Below are 15,588 nucleotides of genomic sequence, written 5' to 3'. Positions count from 1 at the left end.
CATATATTGGGCAGAGTGGGGGTGGGGGATGAGATGGTGCTTAGGGTAAGCAGCTAAGAGGGAAGGGAAAGACAGATGAGGAAGCCTGGAGAGGGAATGCTATGGAGGGAGGCCTAACATAAATGAAGTAAAAGGAGACGAATATGACCTCTCCAGGCTAGTGAGCATGTAATGTTTGTCAGTGTATGGGCTGTCAGGCACCCTTCCTGGTATGCATCCCTATTCCCCCTTTCCTTGCCCTGTCCTACCAGTGAGGGATTAGAAATAAAATCCTGCTCTTTGCAGTGCCTAGGGGCCACTTCTGCCATCTGCAATGTAACCAGTATGGGAATGCTGTGGGAACTTGCCCTCTGTCTGTCCAAATCCTCAGTTGTCCCCTCTCTGTCAAACATACGGACACAGCAGGAACCCATCAGGACAGGGCTTTTGTTTAAACACCTGCACGCATGTAGATCCCAGTTCAGCGAGGGGCTTAAGCACGTCTAACTTTAATCACGAGTGGTTCCGCTGATCCAACGGGACTTCTCAGATGTTTAAGGTTAGGCATGTGCTTCTGTGGAATAGGGGCCACCAATGGGATGGGAAGCTCCTCTGAGCCTCTTGAGACTGATCATTTGAGCTGGAAATCTTGAGGGGTGAGCTGCAGTGCAAGGTTCTGACACTGCACTGTCTGCTGGAAATGCCGCACGAGGAGCTTCTCTCCTGATATTTTGTCTCTGCTCATACTGGTCATGCACAGGCATGCCATAATGAGGAATGCTTCAGAACTCTCCATGTTTTGCTGCTTGGTCAGATTCTGAAATGAATCAAAGTCTGGAACAAGCAGAACATAATGTGTCTTCCTACAATATTCGTTCTCTCAGTTAAAACTGCACCTTTAGTTGTTTCGGTAGCATTATCTAGTGGTTAGAGCCCCACACTGAGAGTCAGGAGACTAAAGCGTGGAGCCACTGACTCGCTGCGTGGTCTTGGACAAGCCCCGTAATCTTTTTGTGACTCCATTTACCCATCTGTAGAATGGGGATGATCATCCTTGCTGTGCCTATTGTGAAGCATAATCAGTTGATGTTTGTGAAGCAGTTGAGATGCTCTTTAATTTCAGAACAGTTTAGGGCTCAGATTTTCCTAGATGCAATAGCTGATGGATTCCTTCATCAAGTAGTTGCTGAACCGACTAGAGGGGATGCCGTTTTAGATTTGGTTTTGGTGAGTAGTGAGGACCTCATGGAAGAAATGGTTGTAGGGGATAATCTTGGCTCAAGTGATCATGAGCTAATTCAGTTCAAACTGAACGGAAGGATTAACAAAAAACTGCAACTAGGGTTTTTGATTTCAAAAGGGCTGACTTTCAAAAATTAAGGAAATTAGTTAGGGAAGTGGATTGGACTGAAGAATTTATGGATCTAAAGGTAGAGGAGGCCTGGGATTATTTTAAATCAAAGCTGCAGAAGCTATCGGAAGCCTGCTTCCCAAGAAAGGGGAAAAAATTCATAGACAGGAGTTGTAGACCAAGCTGGATGAGCAAGCATCTCAGAGAGGTGATTAAGAAAAAGCAGAAAGCATCCAGGTAGTGGAAGAAGGAAGGGATCAGCAAGGAAAGCTACCTTATTGAGGTCAGAACATGTAGGGATAAAGTGAGACAGGCTAAAAGTCAAGTAGAGTTGGACCTTGCAAAGGGAATTAAAACCAATAGTAAAAGGTTCTGTAGTCATATAAATAAGAAGAAAACAAAGAAAGAAGAAGTGAGACCGCTAAACACTGAGGATGGAGTGCAGGTCAAGGATAATCTAGGCATGGCCCAATATCTAAACAAATACTTTGCCTCAGTCTTTAATAAGACTAAAGAGGATCTTAGGGATAATGGTAGCATGATGAATGGGAATGAGGATATGGAGGTAGATATTACCATATCTGAGGTAGAAGCGAAACTCAAACAGCTTAATGGGACTAAATCGAGGGGCCCAGATAATCTTCATCCAAGAATATTAAAGGAATTGGCACATGAAATTGCAAGCCCATTAGCAAGAATTTTTAATGAATCTGTAAACTCAGGGGTTGTACTGTATGATTGGAGAATTGCTAACATAGTTCCTGCTTTTAAGAAAGGGGGGAAAAACGTGATCCGGGTAACTATAGGCCTGTTAGTTTGACATCTGTAGTATGCAAGGTCTTGGAAAAAATTTTGAAGGAGAAGGTAGTTAAGGACATTGAAGTCAATGGTAAATGGGACAAAATACAACATGGTTTTACAAAAGCTAGATCATGCCAAACCAACCTGATCTCCTTCTTTGAGAAAGTAACAGATTTTTTTAGACAAGGAAACGCAGTGGATCTAATTTACCTAGATTTCAGTAAGGCGTTTGATACTGTGCCACATGGGGAATTATTAGTTAAATTGGATAAGATGGGGATCAATAGGAAAATTGAAAGGTGGATAAGGAATTGGTTAAAGGGGAGAGTACAGCAGGTCCTACTGAAAGGTGAACTGTCATGCTGGAGGGAGGTTACCAGTGGAGTTCCTCAAGGATTGGTTTTGGGACCAATCTTATTTAATCTTTTTATTACTGACCTCGGCACAAAAAGTGGGAGTGTGCTAATAAAGTTTGCAGATGATATAAAGCTGGGAGGTATTGCCAATTTAGAGAAGGACAGGGATATCCTACAGGAGGATCTGGATGACCTTGTAAACTGGAGTAATAGTAATAGGATGAAATTTAATAGTGAGAAGTGTAAGGGCATGCATTTAGGGATTAATAACAAGAATTTTAGGTATAAACTGGGGACGCATCAATTAGAAGTAACGGAGGGGGAGAAGGACCTTGGAATATTGGTTGATCACAGGATGACTATGAGCCGCCAATGTGATATTATCATGAAAAAAGCTAATGCGGTCTTGGGATGCATCAGGAGAGGTATTTCCAGTAGGGATAAGGAGGTTTTAGTACCGTTATACAAGGCACTGGTGAGACCTCACCAGGAATACTGTGTGCAGTTCTGGTTTCCCCTGTTTAAGAAGGATGAATTCAAACTGGAACAGGTACAGAGAGGGGCTACTAGGATGATCCGAGGAATGGAAAACTTGTCTTATGAAAGAAGACTCAAGGAGCTTGGCTTGTTTAGCCTAACTAAGAGAAGGTTGAGGGGAGATATAATTGCTCCCTAAAAATATATCAGAGGGATAAATACTGGAAAGGGAGAGGAATTATTTAAGCTCAGTACCAATGTGGACACAAGAACAAATGGATATAAACTGGCCACCAGGAAGTTTAGACTTGAAATTAGACGAAGGTTTCTAACCATCAGAGGAGTGAAGTTTTGGAATAGCCTTCCAAGGGAAGCAGTGGGGGAAAAGATCTATCTGGCTTTAAGATTAAACTCGATAAGTTTATGGAGGAGATGGTATGATGGGATAACATGGTTTTGGTAATTAAATATTCATGGTAAATAGGCCCAATGGCCTATGATGGGATATTAGATGGGGTGGGATCTGAGTTACCCAGGAAAGCATTTTTCTGTAGTATCTGGCTGGTGAATCTTGCCCATATGCTCAGGGTTTAGCTGATCGCCATATCTGGGGTCGGGAAGGAATTTTCCTCCAGGTCAGATTGGAAGAGGCCATGGAGGTTTTTCGCCTTCCTCTGAAGCATGGGGCACAGGTCACTTGCTGGTGGATTCTCTGCTCCTTGACGTCTTTAAACCACGATTTGAGGACTTCAATAGCTCAGACATAGGCGAGAGGTTTTTCGCAGGAATGGGTGGGTGAAATTCTGTGGCCTGCGTTGTGCAGGAGGTCAGACTAGATGACCATAATGGTCCCTTCTGACCTAAATATCTGTGAATCTATGAACCATAGTGCAGTAGAATATTCCTTGTATTCAGAATGTGCTACAGGTGAGAGGCTAGTGGGCTTGAGGAAAAAAGAAAAGCTGTTAGTGCATAGTGTAGAGTTCTCTTCAACCAGTAAAGCTACACAGTGCATCACATGGCTTTTTATGCCAGGCAAGAGAGGCCATTTATGGATAGCTATGTATAGTGTACTTAGCAGTATACTTTCTTTTTTTCCTTTAGTATCTTAACTAAAATATGTCTGATTTAACAGATGGCTTTATTTTCCACAGCATGATGCGTGTATCTGAATTCTCAATGATCCCCTTCACTGACCCACCCTCTGGATCTCCACCAGCTTTTGGTTACTACTTCATTCCAAAAACAACGAGGAGTCCTTGTGGCACCTTAGAGACTAACAAATTTATTTGGGCATAAGCTTTCATGGGCGAAAACCCACTTCATCAGATGCATAAACTGCAGAACTGGAATTAATTTGCAAACTGGATACCATCAAATTAGGCCTGAATAAAGACTGGGAGTGGATTACAAAAACTAATTTCCCGCTACTGTTACTCGCATCTTCTTGTCAACTGTTTGAAATGGGCCCTGATTACATTGGCCTCATTACCACTACAAAAGTGATTTTTTTCCTCCTTTGATATTCTACTGTTAATCGAATTGTCTCTCGTTGGCACTGACCCCCCACTTGGTAAGGCAACTCCCATCTTTTCATGTTCTGTGTACATATACCTGCTACTGTACTTTCCACTCCATGCATCTGATGAAGTAGGTTTTAGCCCACGAAAGCTTATGCCCAAATAAATGCTAGTCGCTAAGGTGCCACAAGGACTCCTCGTTGTTCTTGCTGATACAGACTAACACGGCTGCCCTGCTGAAATCTGTACTTCATTCCAGTGTTTGGAGATGATCCTCCATGCATCTGAAATGAGGAGATTTGACTACAGCAGCTTCTTGTGCAGTTTACGGTGCACCAATTTCCTTGGGTTATTTATTTACTGGTGCCACAGTATTGCTGTCACAGGGCTGTCAGAATGTCAAAGGAAAGGAGTCTCTCATTTATCCTGTGCTGTGGCAATCCTCTCACTTTGTTTTTTTCACTGATCTTTAATGCTCCCTCTTGGTCGCTCTAATCCACTCTAGGAAAAAACCTCCCATGGAAACTGTCGTACAAAAAGCAACTGGGTGAGGGCAGGAGTTACTTTCCACAAGCGATAATACTGCCTCCACTTCTAGGGAGTTGCTTAACCAAAGAATGCTGTCATTCCCAAGGACAGTGGGTAGCAGTTTCCTTTCCTGGTTTAGTAGCACATGTTACTAGCTCTAATGTGGCTACCCAGGGCACTAAGGTCTCCCTGCCCGCATGCATGGCTGTATTCGGGCACAGGGGAAGAGAACATGCACTCAAAGCTCTTCCCTGTGAGCAAATTAGTGAAGAGCGTAGAGAGTGGGTGGAGCCAGTCTGCAGAGCTAGCCAGGCCCGAGTGGGAATCGAGTGGTGGCCTTGGAAAGGGAAAGACTTGTGACTCTGGGGCTATGTCTACACTTGAGCTAGGGGTGGGATTCCCAGTTTAAGACCTGTTCACAGTACCTCTCGTTGAGCTAGGGCATTGAAAATAGTAGTGTAGCCGGGGTATCGTGAGCAGCAGTTTGGGCTAGCTACCTTGAGTCGGTACCTCCGGGCTGTTTTGTACTCTGGGTGGCTAACGCCTCTGGCTACTGCCTGAGCTCGCGCTGCTACTGGACAGAGTGTGCACCACCAGTCTGGCTGCCCAGATTCCACCGCTCCCCATGCTCAGCGGGAGCCTCTTGCATGCAGCAGAAGGGGCAGGATTTACCCTACTTAAAGATTTTTAGATACTGGGCCAGATTCTCAGCTGCACCCAACTGTCTGCTGGGTGATTCCCTGATCTTGGGATCAGTTCTGTACTGGCTCTCGTGCGCTAGAGCAGCCAAAGGAGCTGCTGTAGAGCGTGTTTGGCTGGTTTTCGCCCAGAGGGGCAGTTTGCTAGTTGAGAACAGCTGCAGCTGCTCTCTAGTCACAACCCTTCCTGCCCTAGCACCTACACTGGAGACTGCAGAAGTAGTGGCTTAGGAGCCAGCTACACCTGCTCTTAGCCAGCTGGGGAAATCCTGGAAGCTCTCCAGGCCCTTTCTGCCATGTGAATTGATGTGAAGGGGCCCAGAGTATAAAAGGAGGATCTGGCACTCTGTTTGCAAGGGGCTATGAACAGAAAAAGTGGAATAATAATGATCCGTAAAAGAGAAGGGCAGCTTAATGTGAGCACAAGCATAGGTGGGAAGAACTCCTGGGGTGAAAACCCTACCTCGACAAGGCTGGAATGGACTTGGGCAAGTCACTTAACGTTTCTGGAAAACAGCGGTAATTATTGCTCTACCTTTCAGGAGGGTTGTGAGAAGCAGTTTAAAAAATGCTTTGAAAATTAAATGTGGTAAGTGTGATAAGTTGTTGAATCATCCATAAAACAAGTGTCGTCAAGCTCATTATTTTTTGTCTTTTAATTTTTGTTTGGAAAAATAATTCTGTGCAACTGTATGAAAGATTTCAGCTTGGTGCCTGTGGTATGGAACATTGCATACAGCGGAAAGTTTGTCGTGAAGTGCTGACAAAATCTTACATCTAGTTCCCATAGACTAAACACTCAGGTGCTATAAATCTGGATCTCCAAGCATTGGATGAATACACTCACAGAGCTGGTTCTGAAAAATGAATAGCTTCCTTCCCCGACCCCCTTCCATGTGATAAAGATGCATCTGGCAGGGAGGAAGGCGGGCTGCTTCTTTGCTAGCAGTCTCTTCATAAAGTGGAGTGAAAATTAGATTTAACAACAGAAAATAGAGGCGCTCCTTCATCCCATAGCGTAGCTTATCTCATTTTAGCAGGAAAAGAATTTCATTTCTAACTATAGATCTGTGGCACTTCCAGCGTCCTGGAAACTCTTGTATTCTCCATTGGCCTAGATGGGATTGAACAACTGATCCCTTATAGACTGGACAGACAGACCGATAAACAAGACAGGCAGATATTTTATCATGTTCTCCCTGCTGGTATCTGAGTGCTGAGCTGCTAGGCCGGTGACTTGTAGCTTTATCAGATATTTCAGCTTTAAGGTCAGTGGGACCTTTGATGTTTGTATCTTGAGAACAAATGCCAAAGGGGTTTGAATTTTGCAGCTGTGCCCACAGAGTGGAGCTAAATAATGGTAAAAGGAGTAGGTCTGCTTGGAAGAACAGAGGGTCTGGCAGGATGCAGCATTAATCTGCCAAATTGTCATGCCAGGTAAGGGCTGTATCGTGCTGTCATTTAATTTGATGGCAAAGCTCCCGTTGATCTCAATGGCATAGGATTAGATCCTAAGTGAGTATAACTTTTTGTTTACTCCTTTTTTAGCAAGTCCAAGTATAGTATAAATTATTCTGATGCCTGTCACGAATGAGCTCTCTAGTAGCAGGAGATAAAATTTTAAGTCAAATCACTGAAACTAGAGTAGAATAATTTATACGCTTAGAAAGAGGAGTTCTGAAGTCAAATGAACCGGGTGATGCAAATGTATGTGGTTGCTTTGTCCCCTCCGATCCTTTTTGTTTCCAAATGTTTGTGAAATTATGAGCTGTTACAGCTGAAGCATGGCTCCATGCTAATCATCTGAAAGGTAAAAGCCAATAATTAGGCAGAAATTATTAAATGGGCTAGAGGAAAATTATTTACTAAAATATTTTGGTGCAATTAGTATGCAATGAGAATAACAAAATGAGTACTGAATACCGGATTACTACAGAAAATAAAATGAAATACATTCTTATGAATAGCAAACTGTTCTTCTTGTTGGGAAACAGCATGGCCTAGTAGGCACAGCACTGGCCTGGGATTTGGGAAACCTAGATTCTAATCCCAGCTCAGCCACTGGCCTGCTGGGAGAATATGGGCAAGACACTTCACCTCTTTATGCCTCGGTTAATGATACTTGCCTCTTTTGTAAAGCTCTTCGAGATCTGCTTATGAAAAACAAACTACCTAAGTATTGTTATATTATTTTGTAACCAGGATTTCTTTCTAGTTTAGCTTGGCACGTAAACTTTGTTTCCAAAATGCATTCGCATTTATCCAGAGGATAAACTCATTCCTGTTCACACAAAGGATGATATCTGCCTTTGAGACTTAGCTCAAATATGAATCTGCTTCAAGAGGAACAGCAGGTGGGTGGTCTTCAAACCACTTTAAATGATGTGGTTTCTGAACGCTTGGATACCAAGAGCAGTTGCTTTTGAAACAGATCATGAGATGATGCTCTGTAATGCCAGTGTTTAAATGAATAGCCCAAGGTGCATCTGGTAAATGGGTTATGAAGTTGTCAAATATGACTTATTTCGGGGAAGAAAACAAACCTTTTTTAAAAGGAGTAGCTCTTGGATGCATATACAGCTCCTATTGATTTCAGCAAGAATTTAGTTGGAACGTATCCAAAGAGCCCAAATTCTGATCTGTGCTACTCTGATGTAGGTGGTGGTGTTACTTTGATTTGTGCCAGCGTAACTGGGATCGGAATTCAGCTCAGTATATTTAAGCATGTACAGTGGTGTTGGGCAGATTTCAGAATACTGGGATTGCCAGACTGGATCAAACCAGTGGTCCTTCTGTTTATCTGTTTCTGACAGTGGCCAGTGCCAGATCCTTCAGATAGGAGATGTAATGGGGTATATTGGCCATTTAAGGCAGAATTCTCGCAGTATGTCTGTGCTGCAATTAAAAACCCACCATTGGCCCGTGCCAATGCCTTGGGCTCATGGGGCTTGGGCTAAGGGGCTGTTTAATTGCAGTGTAGACGTTCAGGCTGGAGCCTGGGCTCTGGGACCTTCCCACCTTGCGAGCTCTTCTCCAGCTCATGTGCTAAAAGTAGCATAGCCACACGACAGTGGTGCAAATGGCAGAAAGTGCAAGCTGCCCTGAGTACACACCTAGCAAGACCGTGTAACAGATCAGAAGCTAACGGCACTAATATAATCCACGCTCATTCAGGGTGGTGATCTGTCCCCCATCTAGTGGTGGCTGGGCCACACTGAGAGGTTGACTCTGTTCTAGGGCTGGCTGATGGCTGGCTCTCCCAGCGCGGGCAGTAAGTAGATGCTCATACTTCGATCCAGATGTCTCAGGTTTGATCCCTGCTGCCAGGACCCAATCAGGGATATCGCATCACACCAAACCAGGAGGGAGGGAATGAGTGGCCAGGTGTGTTCGATGTTGGCTAGAACAAGCCATTAAAGGGTTTTAAAAACCGGGCTGCTGCTTTTGAGCTGGATTCCAAATGAAAGAACTTATTTGAAGTCAAGGGGCTTGTAAACTGGTGGAATGACTCGGCGGTTTTCGTCATCAAGGTCTCTTCTTTCCGGGTGAGTGACTATTACTCAAAACCAAAACGATTTAGCAGAATCCAAAAGCAAACAGAAAAGTCTCCACCGGCTGGGGTTTAACCCAGTCCCCAGCTGGCTTGGCTTGTGAGTCGGACCTCCCGGAAGCTGTTCTCCTTACTTCTGTCTCCTGAGGAATCATTCTTGTTGCACTTCTGCCTAAGCCCCAGTGCAAGAAGAGGGGGAAGCTGAGCTGAGGTTAATCCTTTGCACACCAGTAGTGTCCTGCAGCCTATCACAAGGGTAGTGAGTCGCCAGTCTTTTGAATTCACTGTACCAAATTAATTCCTTATGTAACTCCACCAGAGTCCATGGAATTACATCACGGCTGAATTTGGCATGGGGTGACATGGAGAAGTGAAACTGCAGCTGTTTGCTTGAGGGAAGAATGAGCAGATCTTTCAAGGGTCTCATATTAATGTTTACATTAAGTGGACACTCAACCTGAATATCCCGCTTCTGCCTGAAACTACTTTGCTTACTGTTGTTCTAAGTGAGAAGGTTCATACGCCTGGAAGAGGCTCTAGAGAGGAGTGGGGAAATTCTAAGGCTGCTTTTAAAATCTTTGTTTCTGTGTGCATTTGAGGGGACTCTGTTTGACACTCAGCTGCCTTCCCCAGACCTGAAGAAGAGCTCTGTGTAGCTTGAGAGTTTCTCCCTTCCACCAACAGAAGTTGATCCAATAGAAGATATTGCCTAGTCTCTCTCAGCACTCTGTAAAATAATTTTCACTGTGTTTCCCTTGCAGACCGTTAGGCCTGAATCCCCAGGCAGACCCCTGCACCAACGCAGAGCTCATTGCAGGATTATACATGTCAAGACCAGAAAGGACCATCATGGTAATCTAGTCTGACCTCCTGAGTAACACAGAACATAGCATTTCACTCAGTAATTCCTGCATCAAGTTGGGTGGCCAGGTGGCTGGTTTTTGACTGGAAAGTCCAGTCAAAAAGGGGACCTAACAGTGTCAGGTCAGATCTACTGACCGGTCACCCGAAGTCTGGTTACCGAAGGCAGTGAGGCACCGAGTCCTCACCCGCGCCAGCCCCTGCTCTGCAGACGAGTCCTTCCCAACCTACACGGAGGGAGGGGAAGAGCATCTTTCCTTGTGCTGTGCGCCTCCTCAGAGATCGCTGCATGCCCAGCTCTGGAGCTAGCTCTGTTGGCATGTTGCCACTGACTCCAGGGCGGTGACTGTGCTCGGTGACCCCTGCATATGGGAGGGGTAACGAACACAGCATCAACTCATCGTGCGCCTTCAGAGCCCACGTTGAGAAAACTAAAGCCGAGGTTGGCAGACGAAACAACCTTCTCGGCAAGTTGGCTATGTCAAAGTGGGGTGTGCAGACCCTTTCACTCCATGAGCAGCAGCATTTTGCTGCTTCTCTGCTGAATACGCTTGTATGGTGGGGACACGATCCCCTTGCATGCTAGACCCTCTACTGAAGACCTCCTGCTGCTATGTTACAGGATGCCTTAAGCCTACCCACATCAACAGCCTTTGCACCTTCGCAGGTGTTGCTCTTCCTGATGTACACTGGAAAGTTGCTAGCAGAGTCAGGCAATGCACAGATGCAAGACCTCCGCTGTATGGTCTAACACCAGTGCTGAGTTGACTGAAGTCACAACAAAGTTTTCTTTCCACCATTAAACCCCCCACACTGCCGCAACCGAACCCTTGTCAGTTTGGGTGGCAAGCAAGGATAGAGAATGACCCTATAGCCTGTGCTCTCCGGCTCCCCCGAGTCAAGCACCTACCACCTGGTGATCAGCCCTGGCCTATATGGTTTAGCCTTAATCAACTCGGAAAGTCTATGCACAAGTTCAGTGCAACCAAGATAAAGGGGGCTACAAAACCTGAAGCATCCCTTCCAATGCCAGCTGTTTGAGCGCAAGTTATCTTCCGTTGAGCTGGAAAATTGGAGTCATCTCGCTGAAACTGCCTGAGGAGAGCCCATGTGGGGAGTTCAGTATTGTTTTAAGAAGCTAGAAGTGAAACTTGGAGCTAGCAGACAAGTTAGTGTCCCAAATCTTTCTATTTATTAGGTTAATTTAGTGCCAGATTTATAGCCTCAGAGACTGAAATCATCGGTTTGGGCTTGATCCTACCCCCCACTAAAGTTGATCACAAAACTCCTGTTGTCTTCAGTGGTATGGAATTGGGTATTTTGTCCTGGAGTATCTTGTGCTGGGGATGAGTTGTGTCTGCGTCCATTCAAACCTTGAGTCTTCTGAGAGGATACCGCGTGTGTCTGTTAGTACCAGTGCCCTGACTTCTGTGTCTGTGTACTAGGACCTGGACTCAGACCAAGACATTTCTTTATCACCATTGAACTGTCCTCTGATGGTAATACATTAGGTAGCTGCTGTCCAGGACAGGCTTTGCACTGTTGATTATAGAGGAGCGATGCTCTATATCCTATTATGGGGCTGATAACAAGAGCCATACAATCAACATAACATAAGAACAGGCATAAGTCAGACCAAATGTCCATCTAGCCGAGTATCCTGTCTCCTGACAGTGGCCAATGCTAGGTGCCCCAGAGAGAATGAACAGGACAGGTAATCATCAAGTGACCCATTCCCTGTTGCCCATTCCCAGCTTCTGGCAAACAGGCAGGGATGGTGTCTCTTGCGTATCTTGGCTAATAGCCATTGATGGACCTATCCTCCATGAACTGATCTAGTTCTTTTTTGAACCCTGTTATAGTCTTGCCCTTCATAGCAAAGAGTTTCACAGGTTGACTGTGTTGTGTGAAGAAATACTTCCCTTTTGTCTGCGTGCATGCAAAGTCATGAAAGTTTTGGTTAATCTAACTCTCAGAGGTTTTTTTTTTTTCCTCTCTCTCTGTATGTAAGTATATTTCCGCATCTCCTCCTTATTGGGGGTTGCAGAGGTTATAACTGAGGGCAGACTTCAGCTTTTAGGTGCTGATCTTGAAAACTCTTACTTGTGTGATTAGTTGTCACTCCGATAGTCCCACTGAATTTAATGGGACTGCTTATGTGAAGAAGGATTATGCACATGAGAAAGAGTTAGCAGGAGCAACCCCTTTGTGACTACCGTTGTATGCTAAGCATCTTACATGACACCGCAGACCCAAGGCAGTCATTGTGAGCAATGACCATCTTTTCCACTTCTGTTAGATGTCCAATTTCTATACCTCTGAATATGTGTCCACATATGACAGAACAAGAGCTTTTTCTTTGACTTCACTACTAGTATATTACTGTACATCTGTGGTGTGCCTGGTTAGCAAAACACCATTTGGCAAGTGTATAACACTGTTTTATGGAGACAATATGGTTATAACTCAGTAGGAATAGTTTTCTCCTGCTGAGTTAATGTGTCCGGCAGGCTAACGACCAAATCCTATCATATATATTGTGACAGGGTCGGGCCAGATGGCTCCAGGGAGTGATAGAAGGCAGATATATTAGTCCCAAGTTAAGTAGGTCCCTTTTCCCTGGGTAAGGTAACAGGGAAGGTTCCAGAACAATCAGGAACCTTCTGGAAACAAGACAGACAGGCTGATTGGCTGCAGGTGTTCTAATCAAGAAGCTGCTAGAATCAATTAAGGTAGGCTAATCAGGGCACCTGGGTTTAAAAAGGAGATCACTTCAGTTTGTGGTGCGCGTGTGAGGAGCTGGGAGCAAGAACGTGTACTGTTGGAGGACTGAGGAGTACAAGCATTATCAGACAGCAGGAGGAAGGTCCTATGGTGAGGATAAAGAAGGGGTTGGGAGGAGGCCATGGGGAAATAGCCCAGGGAGTTGTAGCTGTCGCATAGCTGTTCCAGGAGGCACTCTAGACAGCTGCAGTCCACAGAGCCCTGGGCTGGAACCCGGAGTAGAGGGCGGGCCCGGGTTCCCCCCAAACCTTCCAACTTCTGGACAGACACAGGAGGAGCTGACCTGGACTGTGGATTCACGAAAACGGCCAAACTGAGGGCTGCCGTGAAGCTCCAAGGTGAGCAAATCCACCAATAAGTGCAAGATCCACCAAGGTAGAGGAGGAACTTTGTCACAATATATATTTTAGAAAACAAACAAACAAACTTTCAGAACTTGTGTTTGGTCATTTGATCAGATCCTCATTGACTTCAATGGGGCTATGCAGATTTACACCAGCTTTGGATTTAGCCCTTTACTGCAACATGGAACAGTATATTGTATTGTCAACTCTTGTAATTAAACGAATATGAGATAGAAATGGAAAATTGGCTAAAAATAACAGCTCTTGGAAGCCCAACTAGCAGGTCTATTTAGAAATTTCTTCACCTTCTTTGCTCTTCTGGTGAGAATAAGGGAATTCTTCCCATGGGGTAGATTTAAGAACCTGGAAAGTTATTAGTACACTTGTGAATCTTGCACTAATGAATTATCTTGTAATTAATTATTATGCAATGTATAGCATGCTAGTTTTTTCTGTACCCTACTAGAGGTCTTTGGATATTAGGATGTACAGAGTTCATCTAAGAAAGATCAGAATTTTTTTTTTTATATAAAGGGAAAATTGTATCTCACTCTTGTATTTTAAAACGGCTTGAAGAGGTTTTGCTCAGACGTCCCAGAACAGTTCACCTTCAAGCAGAGGGGAGGCCTGGAAAGCCCCATCCCCCGTAGGTGAAACTTTAGGGAAATTATGGATGGTCAGAAGTAGGGCCTTATCGCTGCATTAGTCCAGTTTTACACTGCTGTAACTTCACTGAAATCAATGGAGATGCAGAAAGGTAAAGTTGGACTGACTAGGAATGAATCCGGCCCAACAGTGATTACCAAAACATTTCTGTTATAATCTATCTGTGACTAATATTTCTTCTCTTGCCTATCTCCATGAGAATTTTGCTATTGATTTTGGCGGGAGAAGGATTGGACTTTATCCTTGTAACATTCCACTGTTGTCGTTTCTAAGAGTACCCTTTCCCCTTGTCCAGCTTTTATCCATGACCAGCAGCGCTCATTGCTTGCATATTTTTGTGGTATTCTTTTAAAACTCAATACACATTTTAAAATTCTATACTGGCTAATTGCAACCCCAATGACTGAAGTCAAAAATTAAGCTCCAAAATTTGTGCTGTCTATATTCTGACTGTTAAGTGTAATGATCTTTATTTAGTTCAAAATGGCTTCCTTTTTCCAATATATTTTTATATAAATGAAAATCCATAAGCAAGTAGAGCTAAAATAATAGGAAATCCTGATTTGTGGCTGAAAATTTTTCATTCACCCCATGCATATGAGAAGCTGCAGGGTCTCAAACAGTGACCTCATGTATTACTAAGCTTGATGAGTTCTTTAATGTAGTTTAATTGCTTGAGGCTAACCTTGTAACAGGGTAGAATGTGACATTCAATCTGCTTCTTTCTGCGATTTAAGGGGCACAGAGTTCAAATATTTGTGAAGTAAAAATAAGTTTATCAACATTGTAAATGTCAGTTTATTGTAAATATCAATTCAGTGTAAGTGCCTCAGTGTGCCAGCACACTTTTTAACAATAAAAAGCTGGAAAAAATCATTGTGATGCATGTTATCAGTTAAAATGACTGAGGAATGAAGCTCAGAATCCTAATAAGTTTCACATGGTTAGTAGATTGCATCTTTATAATGATATGAGTGTATAGAGGTGAATCAGACTTTAAACTTGAGGAAAATGTTTTGAAAACAGCAAGAGTGGTAAATTACCCCTGGGGTCAAATTAAAATGAAGAATTTTTAGACTTAAGATTTGTGATCTATTCAAGGGAAGAATACCTTGAGCACCCTATATTTTCTTTTGTGGCCATGTCCTTCTTTACAAAATCAGTTTAGACCCCAATCCTGAAATCAGACAGCAGTGTAAGCAAACCATTGAGGGCACACTGAGCCTGATTGCCTTCAGTGAGGCTATGCATCGGTTTAGTGATCTGTCCATGTGAATCCAATTGCAGAATAGAGGACTTAGTGTATCTAGTACTGCAGGCATCCAAAACAGAGAATAGGCCATAAAATATGAGAAGCGAGACCTGTCTAATTTACAAAATAATGTATTTAAATATAGCACTACATCGGAATATTAGCTGTGCAGTCCCTTTTGGTCTGTGAGCCATTTTTTACTGCACCCCAGATTGAAATGACTATCAGTGTTGGGCTGTTTGATTGCAAAATGCTCTGAACACTGAAAGCTGGCTTTTTGTACAGTCTGCCCTCTAGTGTACAGATGGCTGCCTTAAATAAAATAACATGGAGAAAAGGAAATGAGAATGTAGTGGTCTTAGATTACACTCTCTTGTAAAAAACATCTTGTAAAAAACATTTTGACCAATAGGTGTACTTC

The sequence above is a fragment of the Eretmochelys imbricata genome, chromosome 7 (assembly GCF_965152235.1).
Source record: "Eretmochelys imbricata isolate rEreImb1 chromosome 7, rEreImb1.hap1, whole genome shotgun sequence".
In the NCBI taxonomy this organism is placed as follows: Eukaryota; Metazoa; Chordata; order Testudines; family Cheloniidae; genus Eretmochelys; species Eretmochelys imbricata.
Note: the sequence above shows the minus strand (reverse complement) of the source record.